The sequence below is a fragment of the Rhynchophorus ferrugineus genome, unplaced genomic scaffold, assembly GCF_030347505.1.
Source record: "Rhynchophorus ferrugineus isolate W39M unplaced genomic scaffold, kcgeb_rfMv2 rfM9, whole genome shotgun sequence".
NCBI classification, from domain to species: Eukaryota; Metazoa; Arthropoda; class Insecta; order Coleoptera; family Curculionidae; genus Rhynchophorus; species Rhynchophorus ferrugineus.
Window position 1 is genome coordinate 13,082,667 of NW_027472588.1, and position 21,801 is coordinate 13,104,467.

The 21,801-nt window shown below is 32.0% G+C and overlaps 1 protein-coding gene across 47 annotated transcripts in view; it reads left to right on the plus strand.

Annotated features, from left to right (window-relative positions):
- LOC143202289 (basement membrane-specific heparan sulfate proteoglycan core protein) overlaps nucleotides 1–21,801 on the plus strand; it is a 698,200-nt gene that overhangs the window by 362,296 nt on the left and 314,103 nt on the right. The gene's annotated exons all lie outside the window — the stretch shown is intronic.

Below are 21,801 nucleotides of genomic sequence, written 5' to 3' on the forward strand. Positions count from 1 at the left end.
GAAAAGCTTAAACGTGGGACCGGATTTTTCCATCTAACTTTCTCTTCTAAATTTCTTTAGTCTGTGACTAAAAATGTAGCCCAAAATAAATAAACAACACGCATACCATAGAAACGAAGTGAGCCAATCAGATCTCGTCGCATAGCGTAGAGATTAAAGCAAAAATTATTATTATATTATCAAAAGTAGCGACCTCTAGATGTTGGACGTCGCGAAACATTTCCCCAAAATTTCCTATGAAGTTAAATGTCTGTTTTTCTATGCCTTATACCTAAATTAGCTGGCGACATCTAGTGACAAATAAAGACAAGAAAATTTTTATCTAAACATTTATTAAAGATTTGTATTTTAAAAAAATGACATCTTAGCACAGAGTGAAATGATTGTAATATTATTTGAGATTCTTAACAATATGTTCCCAAGATGGGATTACATTAAAGCCCTGTTGTATGCTACCTAATTCCGTAATATCGACCGAACTGTTGATTTCCCTTTTTACCCCGGCAACCACCTGATGAGATATCCGCTTTAAGTCATCACATTCCAAGTCGTACGTTACTGAACCAATACGGATTTCAGTTTTTCCGGATTTTCTGATACATATTTGTCCTATATTACATTCGGGCAAGTCGGCCAGTTTGCAATCCAATCCTTTTTGATTATCTGGAACCGGACGCGTAATTGGTAAGGAGTCCGGCATTTTCCATAACGAAAAATTGCATTCGTTCGGCGATACCGGATTGTGGAATAAATTTGTTCCTTGTTGTTTCATTATTTTTGAGTTTTTAATTTATAGCGGTATCTGTAAATAAAAATTATTAAACATAACTATCAAATAATACACTTACATATTTATGTTACAAAGTTAATGCTTAACCACTATAAGGAACTGTTTTATCTGTTAATGTCAAGTAGTTTTAGCCCTTTTTTGTTTGTAATCGCCCCTAAATTGATAAAACGTGCTACTATTAGGAAAGTTTTGTTATAAATCCACCTAAAACAAAACTAAATGTCACTGTCATCCTTCAGTGTCATCCGTCACTGTCATTTACGTTGTATGAGATGTTGCCGTTATTTAAAAACATTCGTATTCACTTGTTTTTAAACATATCAAAATGTACAATAACGTATTTCCTGTCAAATATTAAATGATTTTAGTAGTCAAATTTTATATGTATAGCTTATCAGTCAATCATTTAGCCATATTTTTATTTTACTGTAGTTTAGAACGTACAATAATTTACTTGGTGAATATTAAATAATTTTTAGTGATTTTCAGTAAAGTAATAACATTAATTGGTGTATCGGTATTGAACTTTTAAAAGTTGTTAATTTTAATTATATTTATTCACTGTCGAATCTTATATGTACAGGTTATATGTCGCTGTCATATACCTTGTATGTTGTGTTGCCTCTAATTAGATAATCTTTTATTTAATGTGTTTAAATATATCTATACTTACTTTTTGATTAATATATAGTGAATTTAGTGACTTATATTAAAATTTCAGAAACGACAATTGATGTATTGAAACTAAACATTTAATATATAAGATTAATTATTTTACGTAACTGGCAAATTTTGTATGTACGGTTGTCAGCAATTATAATTATAAAATATCAAGATTTATACAGATAAAATATAGCTTAAAATACCATTGGGAAAAATCTCGTTAAAGCCGATAATTGAAAACAAAAACGTAGTAATAAAAACAAGTAAGCCGCATTATCGTCCAGTTCGAGGAATATTCGTCTTCGGGGGTTACGCCCTCTAATCAACGGACCCCCGTAGCGAATGTAATACGCTCGCGAGCTTAATCATACTTTATACAGATTACAGTGACAAAATACTGTGTGGATATCGCTAAATACGTTTCCTGCATTGTAATTTGTTTTGTTTCGACTACTACTAAAAATGTATTTAGACAAATTGTTGATACAGCACGAGAAGAACGTTGTCGTATGTTTTGCACTATTTTGGTGTTTGCGTCACATCGTACGCTATGAATAATTTATTACCCAGATTTCCTTTCTGTACTAAATGTTCAACACAAAGGAAATAACTGTTACGTTATTGGTAAACAGTTTCAAAGATAGTTATTAACGAATAGCGTCAATATAATACAACAATATATACGTCGTACAAATAATTACATTGTTTTGGTTATTAATATTTTTTGAAATATAACATTTTAGTTAAAATGTCACTGTCAAATAATTTGTATATGTGGTTGTCTAGTTCTAAAAATGGCTGTGTATTTCATGGGTATACTTTAATATGATTTTATACACTTATATTAATTTTAATATAATAGAATGATTATATGAGGAAATGAATTATAGCCTACACATTCTTTTCTTGATTATCTATGTGATAACTTAAATATTACATTGCTATCGTATGTGATATTTAAACAATTATTTCATATTTGTTAACATTTGGCTTGTTTGTTGATTGGTGGCATGGTGTATTGTCTTGATGAGGTATTACTTCTTCTTTTGTGAGTATTTGTTTAATGTGTTAAGATGTGTATTTTTTGTGAATCCTACACTCAGAATACTGGATTGCTGTCGATGAACATTTACTTTAGATGTAATGAATATAGTGATCGGAATCACCAACGCTTTACCATTTTTGCTCTGATCTGGTCCTATAGTTTAATCCGATGTTTAGAATTTCGTTCTACTAGTTGGAATCACTCGAAATTTTGAATCAATATGCTTGGTCTGTCAACAAATTAGAGTGATGTTTTACAAGTCTTTGAGTGATGATAAAAACAAATAGCGGAGATATATATGTTATGTAACGTGGAAGATTGAAACAACTATTTTATATTAATGGAAAGATGTAGCGACTTGTTCAAATGACCATACAGACCTAATCCTATTCTAATATGAATAAACCCATTTATTATAAACACTTCAGTGGTCACAGCCCCTTCTCCTGAAGAAACGACTAACAGAATGTACATGGGTAAATGGGTACAATATCCGCTTGCCTTTGGTGATCTTCTGAATTGCATTGATTGTACTTAAATTTCCATGGTGTACCACAGACGATAGGGAATAATTTACTATGTTTCTGACTTCCCAAAGTCTTCTTAATAATATAATAGTTAATGAATAATCTGCGGCTGAAGAAGTGAGTTATTGCAATATAACTTCAGTGGACACTTTGAGCTATAATCTTCTTCTCTACCATAATACGACATAGGCTAGTACATTAGTTCACAGCAACATAATTTTGTTTTTGGTGACCTAACACCATGTGTTAAAAAAACTAGTTCTTTCTTCGTCGTTGGGGAAATTCGAGAGCTCTCATATCGAACTTCCGTTGGAGCCCATTTATTTATTTATTGCAGATTCACTTTACGCCCTGGCTGCTCACAACTGACTATTTCAGCAAAACTTTCTTGCGAATTAATGATAAACTTTTACTTTGTACTACCTACATCTTACTACTATTAATTATAATTTAACTGAACCAAGGCGATCTTTAATATAGGTGTTTGTATCTAGACCTCTCTACTCTGACTACCGAATTATCGTGGATTTAACGAATTCAGAATTAAGTGAATGAATTAGAATACTTCGTTTCACACTATTTAAGGTGGTATGTATGTCATGCCTACTTTGACAGCATAACTCTATCTGCCAATAATTTTTTCATCTAGTTAATGGCAAGGTAATTATAAATATTTTTTATATTTCAAATAAGCCAGAGGCCAGGTAGCGGCAACAAAATGCGATCAAATACCGACAAGCAATATGCCAAAGAGACCTAAAATACCACCTAAAAATCAAATTATTATAAAAGCGGTGTTTTGAACTACTAGAATTTTATAAACATATTCAGCAATATAACTCATTTATCTCTCTAACATCCTTAATACCCTGAACAGCAGTGATTATGTCAGAAATCCACTGATAAGGGGTGTTTTTCAAACATGACCGTATTATTCTAATTGCAATAGTTGACGATGGTACCTAAACAATTTCATTTTATTGGAAAGAAGTGCTGATTTTTTGAATTGACTGTACAGACGAAGGCTTATAAACAAAATTTTTCATAAAAGTTATTATGAATAAAATTAATTACTCTTAACGAATCATTCGTTTGAAATAAAAATTCGGTCGAAAATTACTGGTATTATATGGACCCGCGAAATAATACACACACTGCTATGCCTATTTTTGACCAAAACTACTGCATGTTTTCCATTATTCCGTCTATTTGGTTCTTGGAATTGATATGTTAATTAAACATATGCACAGTGTTTATAATTACAATGTTGATGCTAGGCTGATCGCTAATTAATTGAAAATTTGAATTGTGCCACAAAACTAGTCAATTAGACATGGAATATTTACCATAATTATTATAATATTTTCGTTTTTTTATGTGCCAGTCGGATGTGTATATATTAATTGTTTTTGTTATTATATCCGAATGGTTTGTATTAAATTATTAATTTATTTAAATTATTTAATTAGTTTTATAGCTGATTAGTATGTATGTATGTATTAGTTAGTACTTTTTTTATAGCTGACGTCCTCAATAAAAATACTGTGATATTAAGTATTGTAAATAATTCGTATTTTTATTGTTAGCAAATATGGAATCGGTAGAAAATAATTTCGTCTTGAACTTCTATTCTGTGTAGATATATTTGTATATATGTGCTATTTTTCTATTTTATATTTTTGTATTCCTAGTTTTCCGTCAATTATAGAACGTTTTCTGGATATTTTAAAAACGGTTTTATATATTAGGACAATTTTTCAGAGACCTATACAAGCGGTGTACAGACAGAGCAAGATCTGGACTATACTGCGGGTGCATCAAACCTTCAGAGCCAATATCTGTCAATGTTTGCTGAAAGAATAAATATGTATGTGGTCTAGCATTGTCGCGATGGAAAACAATGCCTTTTCTATTGATCAATTCTGGCGCAAAAATTTGTAGGACATCTTCTACTATTCATAGAGCATTTTTGTAGGTTCTTATCTCGATTGTTTCATCATCACATTATTTTGTAATTATTAGGTTAAAACATTTCTTTTGGTTTCAGCAACGATTTACAAAAGGATAGTCGGTCCATTAAATTTTTAATTTTTAAATGCAAGTGTTCTTCAAATGCAAGCTTCTTCTTCAATCGTTTGAAAATTGTTTCACGACCGATGATGTAACCATAGCGCTATTGTGAAGGGGAATATGTTGTTCTATTTTCATCGACTTTTTAACTTAACAAACTAATTCAGAGCAACTGAACATTTTTTGGCTGATTTTAAACATTACTGAGGAAAATTAAATTGTCTATCCTTCAAAATATTTCTACCATTTTTCCTTCAACGCACAATTCAGGTTTATTAGTTATGTTCAGCAGCGACCCACAGTAAGAGTTTTCTTTGGGCTTATTTTAATTTAATAAATCACATCCTTCTAATCTCACAAATTACCAGTCTTGATATAGATCTTTTCTTTGCATCTTATATTGATGATTCAGCGGGCTTTATACACTTGGAGTTGTCTTTCCTTACCATTTCCAAGGTTTTTGGGTCATGGGTAACTGCTAATATGTCAACACCTAATGATTTACATTTATAACAAGATTGGACTTGACTTCATTTTGATGGCGATTTAAAAATTATTAACTAACTTCATGGAACAGTTTCTTAACTAGCTTGATTTACTTCTTGATAAATTGTTAGTTAGATAAAAAGCAGCATATATTCGGTAACAGTTTCTTCAATAAATTCTCGAAAAATCGACATCCACATCTACACTTTTCTCTTTCCCATATTGCTTTTTTCGACTACCGCTTGCCGAAGATCAAAGCTTCATTCTTTACTCTAATTGAAAGACATAAATTCGCTGTTGTCAAGGTGACAGGACGGTCCTCTTACTGCAGCATGGTTGTAAATTTATGTTTGAGATTGATTATAAGTGTGGTTATCCATAACGCAAATTAACCCAGTCGCGCCAGTAACCAGGCTAGGTAAGACCGGATGTCTTCTGGGATGATATTTAAGTCACTCACCAGTCGGTAGGCTTAACACCGAAGACCGTGGTTAAGTCTAGTTAACATTAATAGTAAAAAGGGACCCTAAAATATTTTTAAAAATAACGAATTAAATTAAAGTGGCAATAAACACAAAAATCTTTTAATCCATAAAAACTATAATTATCGAAATGTTTATTGATTGGTTATCACATTAAGATTGGTAAGAGAATATATTTTTATTATAATAATCGCATTCGGCATTCTTTTAAACAAATCCTTTTAGAAACTTCAAATGGAACCCGTAATTATTAATTATTCTTTTAAGCCGGATGTGTTAATTATCCAACTAATTTTATGTTTGCGACATCGACATCGACATTCCTTAACTTAAATTCGGGATATTTTCTTATCGAATTATTGTCTTTCAATTCTCGCCTAACTAACAAGAAAAGTTTCCAAGCTCGCGGAAATTTCAAAAGTTGCGGAACTTTCGCAATATATAAAACATATATACTGATATATTATTTATTTTTCTTAAGAAATACCCCACTAATTTTTCTGTACACAAAACTTAAGCATAATATTTTTTCATTAATTACGTCTTACATTAGAAATGTTTAGTACAATCCCAATTTACAAATTAATTTAATAAAATTTCTGTTGTACTTGCATTAATACACAAGAAACACGAAGAATTAATACATCAGTATGTATTTCCCAAATTAAAATAAATTTAAACTACTTAAGCTAAAGTTAAAAATACACATATACTAAGGAGGTCGTGTGGTTTGGTTCGCTTCAATCTTTTGATTTCTTGTGTTTTATTTAGTAGCTGTATTGCTTCCACGCTGTTGTGATTTAACAACCTTCATATTTAAAAGCGAAATATTGGATCACTTGGTATATCCATTTGATTTCGAGGTCATCGTGTAGCTCTTCTTTCATTACGTAGCGATAAGCATCGGTAAGTAATCGTTGAACCTTGTTTTGGGCGTGTTGGAATACTAGTTGGTTTGATGTTTTAGTGCAACCACATATTTTCAAACCATAGATACAAATTGGCTTCATGATGGAGTGAAAAATTGATCTCTTTGGTTTTAGATCAAGCTGAGAATATCTTCCGAATAACCAGTGCAGTGCAACCATTTTTTACTTTGAGTCTAATCTGCCCTGCTTTTTGTCTAAAATGATGCTTCTAATTTAAACCACCATCGAGATATACTCAGAGCTGATTCTGCTTGAGGTATCGGGCACCCGTCAAGTAATATAATCCGGTTTTTGTCATTTCTCCGCAATGCAAAATCAACGTGGCTTGATTTGGAGCTATTAAGCTGTTTTTTCCAGTCTGTCCAGGTCCAGTTGTGGATCTTGTTGACCGCTACTTGTACTTTTTCTATAGCCTTCGACAGAGGTACATCTTTTTCCATGATAATTGTGTGGTAGGCAAATGTTCCAAGTACTATTTATTTGGTTGGGATATTAGCATTATAGAGCAGATAGAGGAATGGTCTTAAGATCCTGTGGAACTCCAGCCGAAGTATGTTTCTAGAAAATGCACCTTCATACGAGACTCATATGCATAATGTTAAGTGTTTAAATTAAATTATACCGTTTTTTATTTTTGATATACTGTAAGAGTTTTCTGTAATTTTTTCTAGTTAGAAAACTATTCTCAGTGACTATTAATTTTTGTTGTTTGGTTTCTGTCAATAAATCATTTTTTCTGAAACTTTTAAGCTGTGGGTTGTGTTGCAAATCAAAGCCACTACTTTAAAAATTCGCAAACTATTTTTAAATACTTTTGCTCAAGTAGGCTCATCACTTTAACTAAAATGTGACAAATTTTAGCGGTACATTTTTCCATATTAGGCATAAAGTAAGGTTTTTCACACACCTTTCGTCATATTTGACGAAACATTATTATTTACTTTTACAAACTCTTTATACTGACAAATTAACAACATGTGCTTAACATATGAATTTATCCTTGTGGATGAATAATGAAAATTTGAATGGAATATGGGAATTTGCTTATCTTATCTGATAGAGACGGGTAAATTTGAATGCGAATACGATGAAAATGTCAGCTGTAATAATACGAACATATGTTTGTGATAGTGTATTGGTATATTACGTAACATATATCGTGTAAATATATTGGCTTCTTGCATGCATTCTGATCATTTTTTCAATTTAAAAGGGTATTGAGAAAAATTAATAATATGTATTATAAAGAATAATGTTGGTTTGATATTAACCAATTTTCCGTAATGAGCCATGAACATGAATCAGAACAACAGGTTTTTTGGCAACAGTACATAGTTCAATTTACTCAATTGACTTCGGAAGATATTTGAAGTAATAGTTTTAGTTGGTTTTAGCAGCTCGCAATACACAACAGTTTGCTAATCCAACCAGCATAGCAAGACTTTATTGCAAGACCTATCCACATAAATGTCGATGTTAACAGCTCTCCTTAATTAACATAACCACTACATAAAACCTTTTTTTTTTCTTACCAAGCAATGAAACTGCGATGTTGAAAATGTTCGAAATGGAATTTTTAGTTGATCAACTCATTTAAATTTGGGAGTTTAGTTTTGGGAGAATACGTTTTGCCATTGTTTTATTTTCTTCAGTTCAGAATTCTGCAACATTCCGGACATTTGGATAATATTTAACTTGGATGCAGACTCAAGAGAATAAAACCATTTGATCTTGTACAGTTGTGTAGTGAATTACACTAAATATTGAAAAATTCTTCTAACTTTTGTTTTATACTAGAGACTAAGTAAGGACCAATGGGTCTTCCTAAATAAGTATCTAGATTTAAATTACTGTAGAAACACATTGGAAATTAGTAGGCAACGACTATTAATATATTAATAAATAAAAAATGTCTTTAATTATATGAACATATTTCGATTCGATAACTTTGAATTAAACATTCATAATGCTTATTTCCATTAATCTTAATTCCCACAAACCATCTTGCTTTGGTCATCAGTGCGGTTAACATATGAGGTAACTCGCCGCACACTTGATTAACTTTGACGGCCTAACGCAGGTCATTTTCTCCTTGGCGCTGTTAATACAAAAAGTAATAGTTGTAAAAATTATAATAAATGAAAGTAAGGAACGAAAACTTACGTTGTCGAATCGATATACCTAAGAAAACACAGCTAGAGTTGTGTGGCATGTACAAAATTAAGTATTAAATAGCCAGTGCCGAGAAATTATCTTCAATGTTTAATACATTATATATTCTAATCGCTAAACTAAATATTTTTTTATTATTTAATTAATATATTGTTACTAGTCGTTTCCGTCTAACCTACAATTTGTCTTTATGCTAACTTAAATCTAGATATATAACTAGGAGGATCCATCGGCCCTAACTCAGTCTCTGGTGAAATAATGTTTATACATGTCACTGCTGAATTTTTTAATATATGCACCTCACTACACAACACTACACAAGATGGTTTGGTTCTTTTGAGTCTGTGTCCTGTTCTGGTGGTATCTAAAAGTTGCAATATTTCAATATTAATATGAGAATAGAGTCTTTCTTCATGCCCCCTTGCAATTCTCTTGATTTCTTGACTGACTGGGGGTATCTGAAGGTCTCGATGTAGGTAATCAGTCCTATAGTATTAGGGTGCACCCACAATACCTCTCAGGACTTTGTTCTGAAAAATTTGTATTTTATTAATGTTACTCTTTGCAGAACATCCCCATAATTGAACTCCGTATGTTCATATAGGTTTCAATATTTTCTTATATAATAGCAATTTATTATGTACTAATAATTGTGATTTTCTTCCAATTAGCCAGTACATTTTCCTATATTTCAATTCCAGTTCTTTTCTTTTCTTCTTTATATGTTCCTTCCAGCGAAGTTTTGCAACGAGATATTTAGCGTTGTTGCTATATGGAATGATAGTGTTTTTTAATGTTATTGGTGCTTGTACGGTCTGTTTATAGGCGAACTGCATATGTACAGATTTACTTTCATTAATTTTTATTTTCCAAGCTTGTGTCCAATTATTTATATTGTCACTTGCCTGTTGTAATTTTCGTGAGGATTTTTCACTATTGTCCCCGACAGCTATAATCGCAGTATCATCAGCAAATGTAGCCATCGTGATATTTTACATTTGTGGTATATCACAAGTGTAAAGTAGATAAAGCATTGGTCCCAATACACTTCCTTGTAGTACGCCTGCTTTAGCTTCTTTTATTGTAGAGTAAGCTACTTCTTGCTTGACTGTAAACATACTGGTTGTAATGTAAGATTTAGTGTTGTTTTGGTATCATTTTCTGTAGTTTTTGAACAAGGCCTTCATGCCAAACCTTATCGAAGGCTTGTGCTACATCTAAGAATATAGCTGACCATACTTTTTGACTTTCGTAGGCTTTTTCAATAGCATGTGTTATTCTGTGCACCTGGTCAATTGTTGAGTGTTTATTAATAAACCCAAACTGGTGTGTTGGTATTAGGGTTTTTCTTTCTATGATCGGTTTTATTCTTTTCAACAGGAATTTTTCAAAAACCTTAGATATTACTGGCAGCAGTGATATAGGTCTAGGATTTTATTTCGTTTGGTGGCTTCCCAGGTTTTGGGATCATTATAATTTCCGCCATCTTCCAAATGTCTGGGACATGTTTTAATCTAAATGCTGTATTAAACTAAATATGGAAATATATGTATAAAACAAACATAAGATATAATAAAGTTTCTGCAATGGGGAAAATTAAGAAGATGGGAAAATGGGTGCCACGTCAATTGAATGACAGGCAAATGGAAAATCAAAAAAACTGTCTGTGAAATGCTGCTTCCAAGGTATGATCGGAGGTCATTTCTGCATCGAATAGTGACGGGTGATGAAAGCACAAAAAATCATGATTAGCAATTTACGAAGCCGGCCGATCGATTCCAAGGCCAAATCGTTTTGTTCGTTGGTCGAAACATGGTAAAATAGTTAATAGTGATCGTTACCGACAACAAATAGTCAATTTGAACGATACATTGATCGAAAACCGTCCAGAATAGGTTCGAAGACCCGGTAAAGTGATTTTACAGTACGATAATGCGTCGTCTCATAAATCAAAACCGGTCAAGGAAGCGTTCATAGTACTTGGGGGGAAATATTATCGCGCCCGCCATACTCTCCAGACCTTGACCCCGTTCGATACTGTCAACTGTTCCCGTAAATGGCTTGCAGAGCAGCACTTTGCCAATTTCAAGAAAATGGCCCGATGAATGGTTTTGCTCAAAGGACAAGCAGTTTTTTTGGTATGCCATATGGGTTTGCCTGAAAGATGGACAAGTTATATAAATAATTATACTTACTATCAAGAAATATTTTCGATCTGTTATCTTAATTAATCATTACACATATTTAGGGGACAATTTAAGTTGCTAATAAATAGATTAAAAGTTGACTGTGCCGATAATCGATATCGCATTGTACTGCGGCGTTCTAAACAATTATTCCAATCGAAATATATTTCATAACGCAAATAAACCGATACTGCCGGAAGTTGTAAACTGGAACTGTGCTGAAATACCTTATTTAAGTTCGTCGTGCAATTTCAGATATAATGAATTTCTGCAGTTTTATTGTATTCTCGCGTGCCGACTGGCTCTATCTTCGAATATTCCTCATTATCCTGTTGAGAAAATAGCTATGACATGTATTCAGGGAGCGGAGAGCTTACTGCGGTGTATCTTGGTGGTGGTGCAGTTGGGATTTCTTTTGTATTACTGCGAACGTAAAATCCAGAACTGGACAGTGGTTAATCGTAAATTTTTAGAATATAGGATGTATAAATATGTCTGGGATGTTTTTAAATTTCATTTAGTGAAATTCGTAGAACGTATTGGCTTCATTGATCGACTTTATTTTGAGTCGAACTAAACTGTTAATTCCCAAACTATTACGGTTCCCTTTCTTTTTCCGTGTACCTTCAAGAGTTATTATTATTGTAGTCGCTTCTGTCCATTTATTCAAATAGTGTAGTAGTAATTTACAATGTAATTAAACACCTCATATTCCCTTGTTTGTTGTATCATCATATTGTTCAGCTATCTGACCTACACCGTATCTTTTTTCAGCCCTGTTTCTACAAAAGAGTAAACTTAATATGTGTTTTGTAAGTCATTGCTTAATTACAGACTTTATAGATTAACTTGTTGGAATCTTTTCCACCTGTGTACTATGGTGTGGTGCATTTTCAATAACAATAACTGTAACTGTCAACTGTCATTGTATCACTCAATTTTCAGAACAGACGAAGAATATGTTTTGGTTCATTCATCATGGTAGTTGTCATTGAAAGAAAACACTAACTTGGCTTCAGGAATAAAACCTTTCCTCTTTTCTGTATAAAGAACCATATATCTGCAATGAGTTTTTAAAAAATATTATGACTCATAAACCTAGTCAAATATTATTTCAACTTTTACCTTTCTTGATTAATTTTTGTTATCTTTACATTATTTTTATAATTCTCTCGGCATAAGTATCCCGATGTTCCATTTTGGAATATGCGTATTTCCTCTAGATGTTTAAAATTAAATATTGAATTTTTATAAATTTAATGATATACTTTAAAAATTTGAATTATTTTAAAAGCAATATCTGAAAGTCCCATCAACACTTTTCGTGGGTTATCTTTAGGCAATGCAAAACTTAAAACAAACACCCCTCAAAAAGAGATTTCAATAAAAACAGCTCAGGTTTAGGTGGTAAAAAATAAATAAAATATTCCGAAAGAAAACGACGAAATACTAATTTCGTGTTCCTCTTCTGTAGTAGAATATATAACAGTAGAATCATCTTTCCTTACAAATCAGCATACTGCTAATATTTTAGTACTCCAACAAATTAATTTTTTTAGAGATAACCAAGCCGCTAACTCTTTCGCGGTAAGATTTTCATCGAATTCATTTTTAAGTGTCCTTATTTGTGGGCCATCAGGAATGCCTTCTCTTAAATAGCATCACTTAATTTAGAGGGAACGGGTTTCAAATACAAAAATCCTTTACCATTTTTATCCATGGGCTCGACAAATTTTTCATTAAACCAAGTTTTATATGTAATAATCACATTTTCTTGTGGAATAAGAGGTTCATATTTAACGTTTGGTGTGTCTTAAACAAAGTCAGATCTTTTTTACCTTTCTTTAACTTATAGTAGTTTTTACAATATTAATATAACAATAAAATTATATAACAATATTTCGTGAAATATCCTTATAGTCCAAACAATATGGCACCATCTTTTAAATCAGCACAAGCTTTTCAGTTGTACTCTTTATAGTTGATTAAATCTAAAATTACTTTTAGGTTTTCATACGGTTCTTTTAAAATCACTGAAGCTGCAATAGGTATAGAAGAACATCGGCTGCGATTGTGGAGTAATACAAATTTTAAGCGTAAATAGTATTACTATATAGTAGTAGCGTAGTAGTATATCATTACTAAGGAACGTGACGTATTAAACAACCATATTAATAGACAATATTTTCCAGAACGGAATAAGGAAATCAAATGACGCCTTATTTATGTTAGAAAAATTGTTCCACACAATGTAATTATCACTAATGTTTTAAATAATTTTGCAGACATATGACAACCATATGATTTTTATATGTTGATACATGTTCAGATGCACCAGATATCATTGTATCCCTTTTTAACTAGAACAAACTGAGAAGAACAACTATGTATGAATGTAAAACGAATTTGCAAGCTGCAATTGGCAATATAATCGACATCGTAATTTAATTTTTTATACATTTGAAAATGTGATTGCAAGAAAATCGACTTGAAACTTAGGAAAATTAGTGATAGAATGTAAAGGAATACACAACGGGAGATAATAAAGTCGAATATAATCAACCGGGTAATGATTTTTTCGGAAAACTTTCCCCAACATATACGCAGAATGTGGTCTTCCTCTTCATCATAATAAAGAGTTTTTGTTTGTTATGTTGTTCATCCAAGGAAAAATATTAAATTAAACGGCATGTTTTGGCGAACGACGATGCCTCCAAGGGCTTTCACCAGCCACCGAAGATATAAAAAGTCGCATTTAATATTTTCCCTTGATAAATGCAAAATATTTTTCTGTTGGTTTTATTTTAACATAGCTGTGTATGGGAAATTCTGCTAATTTGTATATGTATGTTGCCCCCCCGTAAAAATTAGTCTTACCTCGAGAATATTCCGTATTTTTCATTTAACTATTTTTAGATGTATTTTTTTAGTAAATTGTACATACGAGATAACATTATTTTAATGATGTGTAGTAAAAATTTGCTACATAGCAAGATTTTAAGGGTTTTATTATTTTATACGAAACATAGACCCGAAGAGTATATTTAAATATAATTTCGTTATTTTCAAATGTACTATAGGATGTTCTAAAAGAAAATCTGTATTGCTTTTTCTTATTTTATAAATGCAACTATTCTGTTTGTGTAAGAATTAAAAGCTTTAGAAAAACTGTGATTCGAAGTAGATGTTGAAATGGTTCGAAATAACATATAAAAGGTTGATTCACTATCAGCTTTCGTCCAAGTCTTGCAATTCATTATCTTCAAATTTATTTGGTTCTCTAGGTCGTTATTTGACATTAAAATCTAAGAGAAAATCTAAGTAGAGAATTATATTACAGTTAGTTACGTTGTTTAACAGTCGTTTATATTAATACTTTGCACTTTCAACACTATATATTGCTGATCAAAATACAGGAAAACACCTAATATCTTTTAGGTTTTTTTAAAAATAATTTCCTAATTATGTTCAAATACTTTCTTTCCAATTGTTGAAGTTAAACTCGCGATATTTTCTAATTTTTATTAATATTAAAAGTCGTTTGTTGTTTATTATATTATTATTATAAGTTTATTATATGAGCTATTAGGAACATACTGATCTAATTGTTAGACAGTCATTATGTGGATGTTATTATCAGCATATATGCTTCTGCGACGTTTATCAAACAATATAGTTGTTTAATGTGTAATACATTAATATGTTTACATAACATAGATTTAAAGACGATATGTTTATTATAAGAAGTTTTAGATCACATATATGGCATATTATATTCCGAAAACAATAAATATTGATAGTGTTTACATGGATCTAAAATACTTGAAATTTGGTATTTATAGCTTACTTAAGTATGTTTAGTTTTAGTTAGCTTTATGACATACATTTAAAAAATATGGAATAACGAATAGAATTTTACATTGATTCTTTTCACTAACGATAACAAAATGACTAAAAGTCTTATCTATTTGTCAAATCGGGTATATTGTAAATCCATGACCAATAAAATTAAATAATGTAACGAATCAACGCTAGAAACAAAATCTGATTAAGAGTAAATTACGCAATTTTCATCGGGAGAAAAGGAAGACAAAAAGTCTCTTTATTTCAAAATAAAACCACATAAAAGATCAAACATAATGCCTTTTTTGCAGTTCCGGGAACAAAACACGACAATCTTGAGACCGAAGAATTTTGTCCATTGTTGTTTCTCTCCCATTATCCTTTTGGCTGGTTTCTTACCGAATTGTTGGCTACGCCATGCATTGGGGGGTTTTTTCCCATCACAGCGTCCTGTCTCCACCGACAAAAACATTATTTGTATTTTTTTCTGTCCACATGTTTTTTACATGTTGTATATATGTAGTCCTTGACATATCTAGATATTTGAGACGATTTCTAATACAATATTTTCGGAGGTATCGGACTTTAAAATGTAATAAAATAACTTTTTAAAGAAAGCTACTCTTATAAAATCTTATATTAGATCAGTTATTACAATCTTACTATTGTTTTGTTGTATTTGCATCAATTTACTTTCAAGATAAGTTCTGGATAAATAGATCAGAAATTGTTTCCCAAGTATGAATTTGCTAAATTAAAATTAAATTAGAAAACTACTTAAAAGTTATAGTTAAGAGCGATACTTAAGAGATATACTATATAAGTTCGAGTGGTGAACCAAACGTTGATCCTCCGATTTCCTGCGCGTTATTCAGTAGCTATATTACTTCCACGTTGCTGTGATTTAGCAAGCTTCTTTCAAATTTTACAAAGTTGAAGTTAAGAAGTCAGTTATTATGACTCTATAACAGTGACGATTAAAAGCAAACCGGTGAATCTACTAGCCCATAAAACACATGAATCAATTTTTCTGGATGTAATGGTGTTTCAACATTGACCTGAGTATTACCTTCACTCCAATAACTCTAATGTTTGATTGCCAAGATACTTTTGGCTTCAGTAACAGGGTCCTCATTTCTTGACTAAAACTCGGGTTGGATTTTGTAGTTTTGGATCAAGGACTTTCTCCAAAATATTAAAATAAATGGACTCCAATGCAATTCGTGTGAAATCATTTGTGTATTCATCTGTCGTAGGCCCTACATCAATTACTTCTTCTTGTTATCGTTTAGATTAAATTTTGTGCCAAATTGTTCCTGATTATTGTTCAAATTATTTGCTTTGATGAAGGGAACAATTTTGCAGGCCTTGGTTTGGCGTCAATCATCTCACATCCACTGCTATTGCTACCGTTTGTTGTTTGGAACAACCAGTGCCGTATCAGCCATATGATAGAACACCTCATTCTTAAAGAACCGACCAAAATAATATACGTGTTCGTTTCCCATCTGGACAGCTTACAATTATAGTAAATTTGTTTATATCACCTGTGCCTTCCAGTTTTACAATTTGCCTTTGATTCTCTTTGAAAATGTATTGTTCTTATATAAATTTCAATAGCCTAGCCTGTGTTTAATGGTTTCCCAAGTTTTGACATCCTCAAATTCCAATACTCCACGACAGAGGCACTTAGTTATTTCAATCCGTCTTTTACAGCTGTACAATCTGAACTCCAAGCTTCTGTCCATATTCTATCATCCATTCATGTCATGGTGTGCCGAGAATCCACGAATGTATGTTTCTTAGTTCCAATATTTAATACCTAGGGAACTGAGAGCATTATCAATATACCTTTGGACGCTTTGTAGTGTAGCGACCTTGAGGCATGTCGAATTTTATATCGTGGAATAACGGTCTAGAAAATACCCAGAAATATAATCCCGTAGACCATTATTCCACGATGTAAAATTCGACATTCCTCAAGGTCGCTATAATACTTCCCTGCCAGAATTTTACATACAATTATTTTAAACAAATAAAAATACAAAAATGTATGAAAAAAAATCAAATACAAAACATTTATATATCAAACAAACTGTGCTGCATGAAAAGGGCTTTGAAAAATATAAATCGAAACGGTTGTGGTTGGTACGGTTGCTATCTGGTACGGCTGTTGATATATTCCGGTCCTACAGATACCGTTGCTTCATCGTCGCTTTGGCACTTGAATATGGGTCCATTGACGACGTTGAAAACAAGCTATTTTTCAGACAGGGCTCCCGTAATCGACGCTGTGAGAGGATCGATTGTTCGACGACGTGGTAGCTTATTTTCTTCGACGACGTGACGTTAGCAATTCTGGTACCTCGGCGAAGACATGACGAGTCTGCGGTGATTACATTCGGTACCTAGCTTCTGGAGCTGCTCTGTGACTAATCCGTAGTCACATACAATACGGTAATTCAGAAAAAACAAATAACGACGGCATCCGACCGAAGCTGCCCAAAGCCTTTCAAATCAAAATGTCTGACATTATGACGGAGTCGGCGAGCGAAGGAAGGCATTACAATTTAAACGTAGCGCCGAAAGAAATGTTTAGCAGAGACTCTGATGATTAAACAGTGATGTAATCTCTAAGAGTTAGAATGTGAAAGAAATAAAATTCAGACATAAAATTTAAAAAAAAAATGAATTGGAAATAATGAAATGAAATTTAAGGTTCATTGTTCCAACACTAAAATAAAATTTAATGAGGAACAAATGTTTGAATGTAATATTGAAGGAATAACGGTAAAATCGAAAACGAATGGAATTGAAAATATTGAAAATGTTAAAACCAAAAATATAACGGCCACTTAAAATACATCATGTTGCACTTACCCTCCATTCACGAGTCCAAACACAATTTTGCGAAAGATCACGTCGGGGTCACCACTTTAGGGTAAACGATGTGGCTCGGTGAATGGAGGTAAAACGAAATGAAACAGTGGTTTTTACATTATGTGACCGTTATTTATTGAAGTAATATAAAATGTAAAAAACAAATGATAAAATGGATGGTAGCGGTGTTACCTGGTGGCGAGGCTTGGACAGTCGATGATGGCACGTCTAAACCAAAGGATGGTCGAGTACTGAAATTAATGGAAATACCTTTCAATAACATTCCAGATAAACGTCTCGGGGTTGCCAGCTATTCGTTATCGGGTTCTAGTTGACGCTGCTGGCACCCCACCCGTGTTCAACATCTGGGATTATATTTCTGGGTATTTTGTAGACCGTTATTCCACGATGTAAAATTCGACATGCCTCAAGGTCGCTACAGTAGTATAATAGACCCAATGGAAATTCGTATTCAGTAGCTTGATAACGTCAATTCATACATTGTCAAAATGTCAACAGTTTAACACAAAAATTTCACGTCTTTTTGCTTATTTTTGTATGAATTAATTTTTATTTTTCCTGAATTTATAAGAACTCCATACCAAAGTAGTATACAATAATGAATTTACATAAAAATCAATAAACATAAATAAGTATCTTCGTCTGTCCTTCAATAATATTAAAATAAATTAATTGCGGTTTCGGAAAACCTACTGATATATTTTTAAAGCCTAACAATATTACTTTTTTGTGTTTCTGGAAAGCTGTCGATCTTTCCTTTCAATCTGAATGGGTCAACTGACATTCGGTATACGATATGATACGCACTCCATTTATACTCATTCATTATCTAGAACCTGACTTTTTCGGAATATTTTATTCATTCTATCCGGGGGTTTGTAAAGTTCCTTAATTATTTATCACTGTATGGTCATTAATTTCCAAAAGAGAGGTGAAATGAACTTGAATTTGAAAATTTACAAATTTGGAAAATACGGGGTTATGTGATCAAGTTTTTATAAATATATTATTAGTTTTTTGTGTATAGATACACGGCATGATTTAAGTTGTGAATGGCGGAATAAAAATACTGAATTATATATAAACAAATTCGTATAGGGAGGTAATAAAAAAATATTTTAATATTTAGAAAATGAAAAATTTTTTTTTCCAGTCTGGCCAAATAATGCTTATATTTTAGAAATGAACAAATTTACGATGAACGATTAGAACATTAAGGTGTGATTGGGCGTTTTCACATCTGCCGGCACCAACATGATATCGCTGGACGCCTAATCGCACGTAAACAAATGGAACTCTTTCACTCTCGCCGATATGTCGGTATCGTGTCGTTGCCGGCAACGGCATGGCAGCGGGAAGCAATCGTTTCACTCGTGTCTGCGCCGATTTTTATTACCTACAGAGGTATTTTTAAGGCTAAAAGAGGAAAATGTCTAGCTTTTTATATGATATTGTATCACTAAGTGAATTAGTAGAATCAAAGTCTTCTATATAGGACAATATTAATGAAAATGACAAAAAAAAATACGGTGCCGTGTCGGTGTCGTGCCGGCAGATGTGAAAACGCCCTAAGGCTCCAATATTTGTGGGAATCTTCAATTAAAAATATCTTTAAGCAATTTTTACTCTTAGTTGGTAATAATTAAACATATATGTGTTTATTTTAAGATGAATATATTGACAGCATCAATTGCAAATAATATAGGTGAGATATAGACACTTCGAATATTACCTTGACTGTTTAAATACTGAAATTCGTGTAGTAATTATAAAATAGCTTCTATTTCAACATGGATGTCAGTAATGAAATATTGCCCCTAATTTTACAATATTATTATAAAATAACCTAATTTGTTTTTCAATCAGAAACAATTGGAAAATAATACGGAAACATAGAAACACCTTGAAAAATGGTCGGTAATAGTGAAACTTATTTATTTCAGTTCAATTCATTTTCTCAAATTCGTTCAAATTCAGTAGAATTTTGATTAAACCTCAATGGCATAGGCTCAACATACAATCCACCGGTTTTTGAATGATTGATTTGATTGAGTTTTTGATTATCTTGCATATTACAGGGCTTGAACAACTTTATGTGTAAAAGGGCAAAATAGGTTGTCGGTTTTGAAGACCGACAATTTGCAGATTACTTAATATAAGCAGTATGATTGAATTCTACTGATAACGATGAATCTGCTATTGATACAGTTTGTTGACAAGAATCTTACTGGCATATCTGGGTATACAATGAATGATTGTATGGGTATACAATGTATGATGTTGCTGTATAAATAAGGCTTTAGGTCCTGAAATATATGTTTGACTTGAAAGAAAACGAGGTTAAGTAAAAGTACTCTTTCTTTCCACCGCTTTATTCCACGCCATATTTGACACTCAAATTAATCGAAAAATTGAGTTTTTATATAATACTTTTATAGATACATTACATTAGAGACAAAAAAATGTTAGACTAATTGATGTTTATAATTGTAAACGACTTAGTAAATTAGTAAAATTAGTTTTAACACGGTTTTTCACTTGCAACTTCAAAGAAGTATATTTTTAGACCCTAATTCATATTCATATTATTTTTGTTCAATGTTCTTTAACCATAAAACCCACTAACAGGATAAATATAAACCAATGGCTCACATATCTTGCGCTGATACTCGTTATTGTTTGTTTTATGAATGGTTTTATTTATTTACGTATACGCATGCTTGAATTTTCTATTAAAAAAACAAATAACCCTGATGCAATTCTATGTTTATTGGAAGAAATTAATAATAATGATATATACAATGATTTGGTAACAAGAAATGTGTGTATGGTGTTTTACATTTTAATTTTAGATGTTTGTTTACGCCAATTCTAATTACATAGAAAAGTATAACCTGGGGGAAAAACGTAACCGCTACATATTGGTAAAGTGCCAGTGTTGTGATTATTTGTTGGGTTGTACGATATTTTTTCAAATGAAGCCAATATATTTTAGAAACTCGATAGTAAAGAGGAAATATAAGAATTTTAATGTATAAATATTTTTTATATGTTTCTAGGCTAGATTCGCCGTTACTTTTAATAGGGTAAGACGATGATATGATATATATATATATATATATATATATATATATATATATATATATATATATATATATATATATCTGTCTACGGCAATTATACGTACGAAAATTGGCCCCAGACAGCAAACATTACAACTCCTTCCATCATCGGTTGCACCCCAAATACCGCCGTCTGAGCACACATAATTTTTCTGCTGAAACGAGCGACTTGGAGCGGGAAAAAGAGCCTTCTTCATCAGATCCCGTCGCCTGAGTGCGAACTGAACTGCCCTTCAAATGCAAATATGCACCGTTTGAATATTCATCGTTCGGCTAGGAATACGCCACTACATCATATTCTAATTCGGTTAACTTACAGAGACGTTGTCGTTGGTATTTTGGCGCCGGTAAGTTGGTAATGCACCCCGATAACGACATCGACAAACCGATTTATATATTATTTGTTATTTCTACTTTTTAAACACGTTGCTATCGGTGCTACACGGTGCTATTTAACACTAAAAGGAGAAAAATTATATATTTTTAACAAAAAAATTTAATCGACTTCAAAAAATAAATAAGAAATTGAATTCGGTTCAATTTTTTTGTTAAAAATATTTTTTTCCGTAAGTTTGGAATTGTTAA